Source organism: Marmota marmota, unplaced genomic scaffold, assembly GCF_001458135.2.
Source record: "Marmota marmota marmota unplaced genomic scaffold, marMar, whole genome shotgun sequence".
Lineage (NCBI taxonomy): Eukaryota > Metazoa > Chordata > Mammalia > Rodentia > Sciuridae > Marmota > Marmota marmota.
In genome coordinates this window covers 65,174,292-65,185,573 of record NW_026000174.1, presented here as the reverse complement: position 1 = coordinate 65,185,573, position 11,282 = coordinate 65,174,292, and the positions used below count along the sequence as shown (strand labels likewise).

Here is an 11,282-nt window from a genome sequence, read left to right as displayed (position 1 = left end):
AGCTATTTTGAAGACAAACAACAATAAGTGTTGGTGAGGATGTGGGAATAAAGGTACACTCATACACTGCTGGTGGGACTGCAAATTGGTGCAGCCATTATGGAAAGCAGTATGGAGATTCCTTGGAAATCTGGGAATGGAACCACCATTTGACCCCGCTACCCCTCTCCTCGGACTATACCCAAAGGACTTAAAAACAGAATACTATTGCCACATCAATGTTTATAGCAGCACAATTCACAATAGCTAAACTGTGGAGCCAACCTAGATGCCCTTCAGTGGATGAATGGATTAAAAAAATGTGGCATATATTCACAATGGAATTTTACTCAGCAATAAAAGAGAATAAAATCATGGCATTTGCAGGTAAATGGATGGTGTTGGAGAAGATAATACTAAGTGAAGTTACCCAATCCCAAAAAAAAATGCCAAATGTTTTCTCTGATATAAAGAGACTGACTCATAATGGGGTAGGGAGGGAGAACATGGGATGAGTAGATAAATTCTAGATAGGGACGAGGGGAGGAAGGGAAAGGGAGGAGGCAGGGGATTAGCAAAGATGGTGAAATGTGATGAACATCATTATCCAAAGTACATGTATGAAGACATGAATTGGGTGTCAACCTACTTTATATACAGAGACATGAAAAATTTTGTAATATAGTTGTGTAATTGTGTATATATGTGTAATAAGAATTGAATTGCAAAAAAACAAGTACATGTATAAAGACATGAATTGGTGCAAACATATATACAAAGATGAAGAATTGTGCTGTATATGTATAATAAGAATTGTAATACATTCAGCTGTCATGTATTTTAAAAAAATCAATTAAAAAAACTCGAATTGGATATCAACATACTTTCTATATAAACAGAGATATCAAAAATTGTGGTATATATGTGTAATAAGAATTATAATGCAAAAAAACAAAGTACACGTATAGAGACATAAATTAGTGTGAACATACTCTGTATACAAAAATATTAAAAATTGTACTCTATATGTATAATAAGAATTGTAATGCATTCTGCTATTGCGTATTTTTAAAAAATAAAATCAATAAAACTAAAAAAATACAATCAATCAACAAATATATGAAAAAATGTTCAACATCTCTAGCAATTAAAGGAATGCAAACCAAAACTACTCCAGTCAGAATGGCAATCATCAAGAATACAATAATATGTTGATGAGGATGTGGAGGAAAAGTATACTCATACACTGCTGGTGGGACTGAAAATTAGTACAACCACTAAGGAAAGCAGTATTTATATTCCTCAGAAAACTTGAAATGGAACCCCCATTTGACTCAGCTATCCTACACCCAGGTCTATATCGAAGGACCTAAAATCAGCATACTACAGTGATACAGCCACATCAAATGTTTATAGAAGCTCAATTCACAATAGCTAAACTATGAAACCAATCCTGGTGTCCTTCATTAGAAAATATCTCTCTCTCTCTCTCTCTCTCTCTCTCTCTCTCTCTCTCTCACACACACACACACACACACACACACACACACACATACACACACACACATATATTGTGGTGCTGGGGGTTGAACACAGGGCATTATGTATGTAGGGCAAACACTCTTCCAACTGAGCTATATCCCCAGCCTGAAAATGTGGTATAAATATATTCAATGGAATATTACCCAGCATAATAAAGAATAAATTATGGCATTTTCTGGTAAATGGATAGAATTGGAGAATATCATGCTAAGCAAAATAAGCCAATCCTCAAAAACCAAAGGCCAAATGTTTTCTCTGATATGCAGATGCTAATTAACAATAAGGTAGGAGACATTAGAGAAGAATAAAGTTACCTTAAATTTGGTAGAGGGGAGTGAAGGAAGGGGAAGGGATACAGAGATAGGAAGAATACTAGAATAAAATATACATTATTAACTTACATATATGTATGACTGCATGACCAATGTGATTATACAATATGTACAATCAGAAAAATGATAAATTATAACCTATCTATGTATAATATACCAAAAGTGCATAAATGCATTCTACTCTCATGTATAACTAATTAAAACAAATAAAAAATTTTTAAAAATTATTGTTGTATATCTATGATATTAATATAATGGGATATTTTATATTTTACCTAATTAGTAAATACAGTATAAAACAGTTAAAGAGAAATTCACATAAACAGTGAGTAATTTTCATATATCTCTTGCAATACTTGGGATATAATTTTCCAAAAATATTTATTAGTTATTGTAAATTGAAAGATTATTCAATGTCCTAAATTTCACCTGACAGTTCTACTTTCCCTGCTGTTCAAATTACACATAGACAAACAACTTAGAAAAGCATATTAACCAAGACTCCCTCAGATACCAGGGCTGAAGCTTTTGTTCTGTCCACGCTGCACCTTCTAAGCATATGTTTCTCCAATTAACTCTCCTAGCTGCTAAAAAAAGAAAGATTATTCAGTGTTCTCAATTTCATCTGACAGTCCTACTTACCCTGCTTCTCAAATCACACATGGACACCTGTTCTGAGAGCATATCCTCAGGTGTAGAATCAAGACAAAATAATTTTTTATGTCCTGATGCCATATCCCATCCCACAATCCAGTAAGAGAAAGAGCAAAAGGAGCTCATACCTTGAGGAAATAAATATGAAGAACATCAATATAGACATGACCAGCTGGAGAGTATGAGAATAGCAAAAGCCAGGCTTCCCAACATAATGTTTCCAAAAGTAGCAGCACAGACTGTCATTGTTGTTCTCATGGTTTGATATTTGGGACTTGTCCATTCTGCAACTGAGAGAAAACATCACTGAATAATTACTTCAAGCAAAGGTAGAATATCAAGGTCAAAGTCAAAGCTCAATAAATGTCCAAGAGTCAGTGCTGACTTACTGAGAAGAATGGCATTTGTCAGGATGGCCATGGTGGACCTGCCAGCCAGGAGACCAAGTGAGCACTAAACCTGGAAAGTGGGAGCAAAGCCAGCACAGGTGTCAGTGACAGCCAGCTGGAGAAGTAACCTCCTCCCAAACCTATGGAAAAGGGAAAGATGAGATTGTGGGAACAATAACAACTGTGGTAAAAATTAGCACAAAGAAAACACTTCACACCTATGAAATATCCATAAAGAACTAACAGCTGATATCCTCAAATCAACTCTCCTTCTTTGTAAATAGATATTGTATGAACAAAACTTCTTCTTCAATTTTTACCAGTAGTTTGGCACCAATTCAAGCTATATAAGATGTGTTACAGTGTTAGAAATATTAATAAACATAAAGATCTCTTGCACTGTACCATACACTAGCATAGTGGAAAGTCAATATCATGCATAAAGTGTTAAAATCAGCCCTTGGGATTCTAGAACTGCCTAGATTATGGTTAACATGATATAATAGGAACATCTGTGAAGTGGTACATCAAAGTTGTTGATGGGTTGGGGTAAGAGTCTCTATCTGCTGAGTTTGGATTTTGGGCCTTGGGCAACAACACAGATATGTAAAAATATAACATGTACTTTCTCACAGGAAAAACACATAAAAATTGACCATTTCCTTAGTTTTGGGACAGCGAGCATTGGGTGGTAATCTGGTTGTCCATTACCAAAAAGCAGCTCAGGAACACTATTATGGATCTCCATTGTAGAGCATTATGTGACAATTAGAAGTGTGAACTAAAAGTACTAATAGGAATGTGTGTGTATCTCAGAAACATAATGCTAAGTACACAAAAGGAGAGAAAGAGACAGCACATTTGAATTATATGTAAATTTAGATACACAAACCCAACTGTCTCATTTTGTAAAACATGAATTTACAGATGCATAGCTAACACAGTAGAATGACTCTTATTGAGAAGAGGAGGCTAGGATGCTTCCATGTTTTCTGAAGAAAAAAAAGTCATCTAATATTCTATTGAGGAGCCATTGTATGTGAGAATGCTCTTCTTTCTTGCTTCATTCGAGTTCACTCTTTGAATTTAACATTTTTATTGTAATATATCATAGTGATGGCCTTTGAGTTTACCTGCTTAGATTTTATTGGGACAATTGGATTTGTATATTGTGAGATTTCTTCAAATAATGTCTGAGCCCACTACTCTCTCTTTTCTCCTTCTGAGACTCCCATAGTGCATATGTAGGTACACTGCGTGGTGCTCCATACATCCTTTGCATGCTAGCATCTTCCTTCAATCTAGTTTTTTTAACTATTTTTTAATTTTATTTTTTGGCTCATCAGACTTGATGATTCCTACTGATTCTCATTTAAGTTCATGGATTCATTTTTATTCAGCTATTATACTTTTCTCTTGCAGATTTCTGTTTGGTTTCTGCTTTACAATTCCTATCTTATTATTGATAGTCTCACTTACCATACATTTTTTACTAATTTTCTTCATCTCTATTTTCATGATCTCTTATATTTTTTGAGCACATGTAAACTATTTATTTATGTGACTAATTTTCTAATAATTCTGATGTCTCAGCTTCCTTAGAGAATATTCTTATATATTCTTTCCATTTGAATGAGATATTGACCCTTCCACAATATAAGAATACAGTTTAGTCTTCCTCTGCTGTGTGAAGACAGCAGACAGCAAGACCCTACCAGTTATCCAATAAGCTGATACCCTGACCTTGGACTTTCCAGTCTCCAGATCTGTGAGAAACACAATTCTACTATTTATAAATTACCCAGTATCAGGTATTTTGCTAGACCTTCAGAATCAATTAAGACACATTATTCTCCAGAGATCAGATATCAAATTCAAAATCTTTCATAAGCAAAGCACTCAGAAAACTAGAAATGAAAGGGAACTTCCTGAAACTTATTAAGGGAATCTATCAGAACTCTATATAGTTAATGGCATACACAGGACTGAAAAGCACAGTACATTCACTGAAAATCATCAAGAAAATCAGGATGTCAGTTCTCACTTGTTTCATTTATCATTGAAAGGTAGATCCTAGTACTGTGGAGAACATAGCCAAAGGCAGAAGAAGCAAAAACAAGAAGTTAAACTATCCTTAATTGCAGATGATATGGTTGTGAAATAAAAGAAAATAAGTATCTAAAACAAATCTTCTAGAACTACTAATATTTGTATATTGCAAAACTTTTTCAAATGATTTCTCAGCCCATTAATCTCTCTGTTCTCCTTCTGATACTCCCATAGTGCATATGTGGGTAAAATGTGTGGTACTCTGAAAGTTCTTTGCACAAAATGATTGTTTTCAATCTACTTTTATTTATTTTATTTTTTAGCTCCTCAAATGATAATCCCTAGTATTCTTTATTCATGAACTTGTTCTTTATTTATAAAATTGTTCTTCATTTATGAATTTATCAGCATAGCAGTTCATAAAATCAGTACATAAATAAATTGAAGTTCTATTTTAATAGGATTTATTAACATAAGCAAGGAATAAAAAATTAGGCAAAATATAGACAAAGGATGCTTGAGGTTCATAAGAAATGAATCTAGTCACAGAAGTACTTGCTTATACTCAATAAGGTGCCACTGTTGAAAACATTTTATTTTGAATATTGCAACCTTATTTATTGTACATACTTAGAAATGGACCTAAGTCAAATTTTATTCATTGGATTAAAAATAAAAGATGTCTATGGTTATAGATATGATATGATATGATATGATAGATATGATAAAGGATATGATAAAGATAGAGGGACTACTGAAATGCCAAGTATAGTCTTCATATTTAAGAACTATTTATAATTACTTTAAAAAAGAAATTCTTCATACTAGTTATTAGTACAAGGCAATTAAAGTTAAAAGAGACTACTTCATATCCTCAAAAACTAAGTTAATTGGCAATAAAGTATGAGGGCAATCATTGTCTATCATTTCAAAGCACATGTAAAGGCACGGGATCAAAATTGTTGTACCACAAATTGCAACACTAATTGTCATTAAATTAATTACCCTACATGGTTGAAAGTCATCCTTAAAAAGTTGTTCTGGCAAAAGCAAAATTGAAGGTGACAGGCAAGACCTCCCACACACCACAAATGACATGTTGCTGTAGACTCTGCAGGAGGAATGGGACAGTCAAGCCATACTGCATTGTCCACACAAGCACAACGAGCATTCTCTTGGCACCAAAAGGATTTGGTGCAGTATCCAGGAGGGACTGAACACAATGCCCTTGGGCAATACTGACAGTGTTCTTTTCCATAGCAGCATATTCTAGCAGGCTGGACCTGATGTGGTGACACATCTTCATCTGTGTCCCCAGAGAAACACTTTGTCACTCTTTGTGACATTCAAACCCCATGATGTTGCATCTTCTTTCCATACCCTTTGGCAAAACACTTCCACATCTTATGGTGATGTCCTGCACACAAGACTCAAACTTTTAAAATTAGGTCTCACCACACTGAATTAAATTTTGCATTTGTGTTTGTAGATCCCTAGGAACAAAGGTATTCCCAGGACAGTGTAGTTTGCAATAAGTGTTTTATAATGGATGAATAATTCATAAGCTAATAAGAGTACCCACTGGGAGGAAAGAGCTGTGAACCAGAGACACTCACTTGTATGACAAATAGCCACATACAATGTTTCCAATTAACATTCCACCCATGAAGAAGAATTTAGACACTGAATTCAGTGACTGAGATTCACATACTAGGTCCCACTGGAAGACAAGGAAACCAGCATAACAAAACACCTTCACAGACCTGCAGTTTTCATTATAATAGGCCCCTATCTTCTTCTACAACTTCCCTTTTCAAAAATATTTGAATTCTACCATACAATCCTCAGTTTAAACAAATGTTTATCTAGGAAGACTACCTTACACCTGTGGATTACATTAATGATCACTTTTCACACATGCTGAAAAGTTCTCAAATTTGGCACCATCATTCAAGGACCTTGAAGAATTTACTGAATCTTGAATACCACTGCACACTTTCCCACATGATTACTCTAGGAGTTCATTCTTGGTATGTAGGTTTTGATCAACCTACCAGATGCCTCTAATTGGCAATCATGGCAGGGAATTACTGACTAACACGACATTTTTAACAAGACACATGATTTACTTGCTTAAACTGTAATCATCACGAGAATAAAAGTGCCATGATATTGGATTCCTATTTTTTTATTTATCATTACACTATGTATGTGTCCCATATTGCATAAAGAACCAATAGCTTCTGGGGGGAAAAAAGAAGAACCAGCATCCACACAGCAATTAAAATCTCAAAACACGTTCATTATTTTCTTTGTTTCTACATGTCAAGCACTCACAAGTGGAAAATTAAGCCTGTTACCTCAGTCACGGTGGTGGAGAGGAATGAGCTCTGGTCATATACCCAGTCACTTCACTCATGTTTGAGAAGGTTCCATTCATATGAAGGAGCTGCCATTGTGGGTGGATGAAGCGATGACATTTCTCTGGCCTCAGGTTTGAGTCTAGTGGGATGGAGATCCTCAGGAGGGCTTCTTGGCTGAGGGTCCCAGTGTCCTTGTTAGAGACAGCATCATTGTCAAGGAGGTAGACCCAGCAGCAATGACCAAGGATGACTGCAGTGAAATTTTCCAATATAATATGAGTCTGTGCCATGGCATTGTAGATAAGAAGAAAAGCTATCTGAATTATCTGGAACCTTCCCAGACCACCAACTTCATCCAGGAGATCCTGAAAGGCCATGGTGTCTCTATGACTCTCCCCAACTAAAGGCAAAGTGAACTTATCTGGATAAGTTCAAAGAACAAAGTGTTCTATCCTCTTTCACTGTGACACAGAAAAGGGTGTTGATCCTGACCTCAATTTCTCTTTAATGGTCCCCTCTTCACTTCTGTGGCAAGTCCATGGAACTAATATCCCCTAGTCATTAGGTTATTTAGGTGACTGATTTCTTTAAATCAATGATAGAAATATTTTTATTGATCTGCTTTCTGCAATTAAATCTGTTAATGTACTTTATGAAAATTCTTGTCATGGAAAATAAACTGCAGTCAACTTTGAACATTGATCTCCAAATTCTCTGAGGAAAAAAAAGACAGAATAATGCTGTTACATGTTTTATGATTTTTTTTACAGAATAGGTAGTTTGAGTACTGATTGAAGTGTTTGATTTTTCTAGGAGAGATGGTAAGAGGAAATTTTTGGTTTGTTTAGTACTAAATCTTGATTGACAGAGGTCATGAAAATCATTCCAAGTAAAATTAATTCAGTGAAGTGTTACGTTTTGGATGCAAGATACCCCACAAAAGTTCATATGTTATGCAATGCAGGAATATTCAGAGCTGCTATGATTAGTTTATGAGTGCTCTAACCTCATCAGTGGGTTAATTTATATGATGGTTTTATAATATGAGTGGCTACTGGGAGGTAACTTAGGCAGATAGGCCTTGGCTGGAACACATAGATCACTGGGGCCTGCACTTGGGGATCACATCTTCTCCTTGGCTCCTAGTGCACACCCCTCTAACCTTTGCCTCTCTCCCTCTCTCTGTTTCCTGGCTGCTGGAGCTAAGAATCTTTCTTTGCCTGGTCTTTCTGCTACAATGGTCTACCCCATATCAGGGACAGAGCAATCAAATTGGCCAACCATGTACTATATCTCTGAAATGGTGAGCCCCAAATAAGTTTTTGTTCCTCTCTATGCTGTTCTTGTCAGGTATTTTGGTCAAAGTGATGAAAAGATGACTAACACATGAAGTATGGTCCTACATTTTGGTGACTTTCTGCTTGAGCTCATACTGCCAAAAGCCATGAACAGAGGCAATGCAAGGCCCTTCAAATTACCAGTGACATTCTCCATAGAACTAAAAACACAATCCTAACATCCATATGGAAGATTGAATTGCCAAAGCAATTCTGAGCATAAAGAATAATGATGGAAGTATCACAAAATTTATTATAAAACTATTAAAACAAAAACAACATGGTATTGGTACAAGAATAGTCATGTAGACCAACAGAATAGAATCAAGGGTCCAGAAATACTCCCATGCATCTACAATTTTCTAATTTACATCAATGTTACTGAAAACATGCTGGAGAAAGAATCCTCTTCAACAAATGGTTCTGGGAAAACTGGAATTCTTCCTGTAAATTTTAAAACTAGATTCCTGTCTTTTTTCCAGTACAGAAATCAATGCAAAATGGATCAAAGGTCTTAAAATAAGACGTGACACTTTGAAATTATTAGAGAAAAATATATGGTCAATGCTTCAAGATATTGGTATAAGCAGTGATTTCCTGAAAAGAACTCAGGAGATAATGGCAAGAATTGACAAATGGGATTACATCAAATTAAAAGCCTTCTGCACATTAAAGGAAATGAATCAACTTAGGGAAGACAGTCAAAAGGATGGGAGAAAATCTTTGCCAGCTATTATCTAACAGAGGATTAATATTCAGAATATATAAAAGCTCAAAAAAGACAACACCATTCAATTACTATGTATAATCATAAAGATCTAATAAAAATAAAATAAAATATAACAGCAAAAGAACAAACAACCTAGTCAATACATGGGTAAGTGAGCTGAACAGACACTTCTCAAAAGAAGATTTACAAATGATCAATAAAAATGTAAATAAATGCTCAGTATCTTTAGGCATCAGAGAAATTCACATCAAAACTGCAGTGAGATTGCATCTCACCACAATCAGAATGACTATTATCAAAACTACAGTGATGCAGCCACATCAATGTTTTTAACAGTACAACTCACAATAACTATAGAACCAAACAGATAATGAATATTATTCAACAGATAAATTAATTTAAAAAATGTGCTACATATACACAAAGGAATACTATCCAGCCATAAAGAAGAATAAAATCATGGCATTTGCTAGTAAATGAATGAAGCTGGAGATTATCATGCTAAATGAAATAAGCCAGTTCCAAAAAAAACAAATGCCAAATGTTCTCACATATGCAGATGCTAACTCACAATAAGGGAAGGAGTAGGGAAGAATAGAAGTATTTTGGATTGGACAGAGGGCAATGAATGAAGGGGAGGAGGAATGGGAATAGGAAAGATAGTAGAATGAACTGGACATTACTTTCCTGTGTGCACATATGATTACAGGACCAATGTAATTCTACATCATGTCCAACCAGAAGAATGAGAAGCTATACTCCATATGTGTATAATATATCAAAATATTCTTCTTTCATGTACAACTAATAAGAACAAATAAAAAAGAAAAGAACATGTTGGTAAGGGTGCTGCTAAAAGGAACCCTTACACACTGTTGGGGGAAATGTATAGCCACTCTGAAGGTTCCTCAAAAACTAAAAACAGAACTACCATAAGATTCAGCCATAACACTCCTGGGTATATCTGAAGGAAATAAAGCCAGCATACAAAGGAGATACATGCCACACTACTCCAAATAGCCAAGGCATGGAATCAGCCTAGATGCCCGTCAATAGATGAATGCATCAAAAATGCATTATAGCTATAAAATGGAGTATTATTCACCCATAAGGAAGAACAAAACTATGTCATCTGTAGGAAAATTGATGGTATTGAAAATCATTATGTTAATCAAAATAAGTCAGACTAAGGCAAGCATCACATGTTTCTCTCATGTGGAATCAAGAAAGAAAAAAATGACATGTAAGTAGAAGGCCTGCTAGGGAGTTGGAAGGGAGTCCGGGAGATCAGTGTGTTATAAGCATGTGTAAAAGTGTCACAATAAAACCCATTATTCTGTATAGTTAATACACACTAATAAATATAAGAAGATGAAAATAAACTGACTTTTAAAATCATATCACCAATTACCACTGAAAGCAAATTGCTTAGAGTGGTGGGAGTGTGACGGTGACGGAGGACAGAGGGTACATCCAGTGGCATCCTCACATTTTAACTGGCTTGCTCATTTATTCAGATAGTATTCATGAGCCTCTTTTTTGTTCTAATAGCAGAAATGTGGTAAGTACAAGACAATTTTCAAGGAACTTATAATTCAGTGGGTAAGAGAGAGGTACATAAATAATTATACTTCAACATTATTAGCGTGTGGGCACATATCCTTGTCTGTGAATGCATGTTTGTGACAAAAATAAATATCTAAGGCTGCCACCTATACCACTGCCATCTCATCACACTGCCCCCACTTGGTCTTTTCTTCACGCAGCTGGCTGGTGCCTGGAGGTCTTTTTACCACCCAGCTACCACCTATGCCACTGTCCCTCACAGCTGCTGCTATTGTCACCTGGAGCTCTTCTCCCTGGGTGCCACTATCACAGGTGCTGCTGCCACCAACTTGTTCTCTGGG

The 11,282-nt window shown here is 35.6% G+C and overlaps 1 pseudogene; it reads right to left on the bottom strand.

Annotated features, from left to right (window-relative positions):
- Positions 1-2,660: 2,660 nt before the first annotated feature.
- Positions 2,661-7,685, bottom strand: LOC107160205 (annotated as a pseudogene).
- Positions 7,686-11,282: the final 3,597 nt, after the last annotated feature.